The 3,453-nt window shown below is 44.0% G+C and overlaps 1 pseudogene; it reads left to right on the plus strand.

Annotated features, from left to right (window-relative positions):
• The first annotated feature begins 387 nt into the window (after window positions 1-387).
• Window positions 388-1,540, plus strand: LOC129559381 (nucleic acid dioxygenase ALKBH1 pseudogene; annotated as a pseudogene).
• Window positions 1,541-3,453: the final 1,913 nt, after the last annotated feature.

The raw sequence follows: 3,453 nt of genomic DNA on the forward strand, positions 1-3,453 counted from the left end.
ACTCTCATTTGCCAATAGTCTACTACTTCACCTCTGCTGAACTAAGAATTTCTCTTTAAGGACAAGAGAGAACTGAACAGCAGAGAGTTATAAGGAGGAAGGTTGCAGATCACCAAAAGGACTAAAAGAAAAAGAGAGAGAGAGAGAGAGCAGGTCCAGTATTACTCAGGGAATTCAAACAAGGGCTTTGGGATAGGCTGAAGGGTGGGATGAGGAGGGAGAAGGGAAGTAGGTTCAGGAGAGAGGGTCATAAGTGTACCTATGGTTGATTCTTGTTCATGTATGACAGAAAACCACAAAATTCTGTAAAGCAATTATCCTTTAATTAAATTTTTTTAAATAAATAAAATAAAAATAAAAAGTCTTGAGGGGAGGCTGGGCAACGAGATGGGGAAGATGGCGGCGGCAGTGGGCTCCATGGCTACGCTGTCGGCGGAGCCTGGGGAGGACGCGTTTAGGAAACTTTTCCGCTTTTACCTGCAGAGCCGCCCCGGAACCGCAGACCTGGGAGGGGTCATCGACTTCTCGGTGTCCCCCGTACCTGGTGCCCCCAAGGTGGTCCGATCTCATCTGAATTGGTCCTCAGTCAGCGACCATGATGCACGCAGAGCAGGGCTTCAGCCGGTCAGCAAGTGGCAAGCCTATGGACTCCAAGGCTATCCTGGATTTATTTTTATCTCAAACCCCTTCCTCCCAGGCTACCAGTGGCACTGGGTAAAGCAGTGCCTTAAGTTATATTCTCGGAAACCTAATGTGTGTAACCTGGACAAGCATATGACTAAAGAAGAGACCCAGGATTTGTGGGAACAGAGCAAGGAGTTTCTAAGGTGTAAAGAAGTAAATAAACGGAGACCCCGAAGTTTGCTAGAGAAACTACGCTGGATGACCCTTGGTTACCATTGTAACTGGGACAATAAGAGATACTCAGCAGATCATTATACACCTTTCCCTTCTGACCTGGCTTTCCTCTTAGAGCAAGTAGCTGCTGCCTGTGGATTTCAGGGTTTCCAAGCTGAAGCAGGTATCCTGAATTACTCCGATTAGACTCCACACTGGGGATCCATGTAGACAGATCTGAACTAGATCACTCCAGACCCCTGCTGTCATTCAGCTTTGGACAGTCTGCCATCTTCCTCCTGGGTGGCCTCAAAAGAGACGAAGCCCCCACCCCCATGTTTATGCACAGTGGTGACATCATGGTGATGTCAGGTTTCAGCCGCCTGTTGAACCATGCAGTCCCGAGGGTCCTTCCCAGTCCAGAAGGGGAAGGCCTGCCTGGCTGCCTCGGGACGCCTCTCCCAGCTGACCTCCCCAGAGACTCGGTGGTGGAGCCCTGTTCTGTGGAGGACTGGCAGGTGTGCGCCAGCTACTTGAAAACTGCTCGCATTAACATGACTGTCCGGCAGGTGCTGGCCATGGGTCAGGACTTCCCTTTGGAACCCATGGAGGAGAATAAAAGAGACATCACCACAGAAGTTTCCTGCCATCTGGATGATGACAATAGCCAAGTCAAACGAGCAGGTTAAACCCTGACTGCTGAGACTTGGAGCGCCCATTCTTGTACTCCGGCAGGTTCTACAGGAAGTGGCTGTGCTGTTTTGTATTGCCATCGACTTTAGCATCAGGACAAGCCAAAAACAGAGACAGGGAAAAACTTATCATTGATCACACTGTTGCCTTAGAACTCATCCTGAAGAGGAAACTGATGAACCACTTTGTTCAGAGAAGCGTTTGACATTGTCCAGTCCAAAACCTGGTTAGGTTTTGGCACTAATGTACGGAGAAGTCCAAGAAGGTATGACCTTCCACAAGAACCTTCCCAGCCTTGCCATCACCTTTGAGTAAAGTAGAAGTGCGTTTCCATGTCTCTGAAATCTTTAAATACCTCAAGTTTTGTTCATGGGAAACATTATTCTCCTTCCACCACCCTATCTAGTGATTTGTGGTAAAATTGTGGTTCCATGAACCGACCATTAGTCTTACTATAATTCTTCCAATCAACGTTGAATTCTTTGGACTTCGCTGGTCTTCACAGAAGAATCCTATATACATAACTGGAAATCACATCTCCTAGAAAAGAGATTAATCCCAGCTATGTCTCTTGCCTAAAAGGTAAACACACACAAACCCAAGGAAAGAGGAACAGTAGTTTCTCCAGATGTCTTTTGTGTCTGTAAACACTTCAGTTGGCTTTTAAATGCAATTTTAATTGTTGGACTAAAAAAAATCCTAAGGGTATTCTGTAACTGTTTTCTCCATGAATAAACTTACTCAATTTTAAATTAAAAAAAAAAAAAGTCTTGAACCCAACTTACTGAACATTGGGTGAAATCTACATGAGTAGTTGGGGACCAAGAAATGCTAAAAGGCAAAATGGTTGGCTGAGGAGTCCTTACAAACAGCTATGAAAAGAAGAGAAGCGAAAAGCAAAGGAGAAAAGGAAAGATATACCCATTTGAATGCAGAGTTCCAAAGAATAGCAAGGAGAGATAAGATAGCCTTCCTCAGTGATCAATGCAAAGAAATAGAGGAAAACAATAGAATGGGAAAGACTAGAGATCTCTTCAAGAAAATTAGAGATACCAAGGGAACATTTCATGCAAAGATGAGCTCAATAAAGGACAGAAACAGTATGGATCTAACAGAAGCAGAAGATATTAAGAAGAGATGGCAAGAAGACACAGAAGAACTGTACAAAAAAAGATCATGACCCAGATAATCATGACGGTGTGATCACTTACCTAGAGCCAAACATCCTGGAATGTGAAGTCAAGTGGGCCTTAGAGAGCATCACTACAAACAAAGCTAGTGGAGGTGATGGAATTCCAGTGGAGCTATTTCAAATCCTGAAAGATGATCCTGTGAAAGTGCTGCACTCAATATGCCAGCAAATTTGGAAAACTTAGCAGTGGCCACAGGACTGGAAAATGTCAGTCTTCATTCCAACCCAAAGAAAGGCAATGCCAAAGAATGCTCAAACTACTGCACAATTGCACTCATCTCATATGCTAGCACAGTAATTCTCAAAATCCTACAGGGCAGGCTTCAACAGTACATGAACAGTGAAATTCCAGACATTCAAGCTAGATTTAGAAAAGGCAGAGGAACCAGAGATCAAATTGTCAACATCTGCTGAATCATAGACAAAGCAAGAGAGTTCCAGAAAAACATCTACTTCTGCTTCATTGACTACTCCAAAGCCTTTGACTGTGTGGATCACAACAAACTGTGGAAAATTCTTCAAGAAATGGGAATACCAGACCACCTGACCTGCCTCCTGAGAAATCTGTATGCAGGTCAAGAAGCAACAGTCAGAAACGAACATGAAACAATAGACTGGTTCCAAATTGGGAAAGGAGTACATCAAAGCTGTATAATGTCACCCTGTTTATTTAACTTATATGCAGAGTACATCATGATAAATGCTGAAATGAATGAAGCACAAGCTAGAAT

This window comes from Moschus berezovskii, chromosome 8, assembly GCF_049115385.1.
Source record: "Moschus berezovskii isolate FMDL1 chromosome 8, NW_MosBer_1.0, whole genome shotgun sequence".
NCBI classification, from domain to species: Eukaryota; Metazoa; Chordata; class Mammalia; order Artiodactyla; family Moschidae; genus Moschus; species Moschus berezovskii.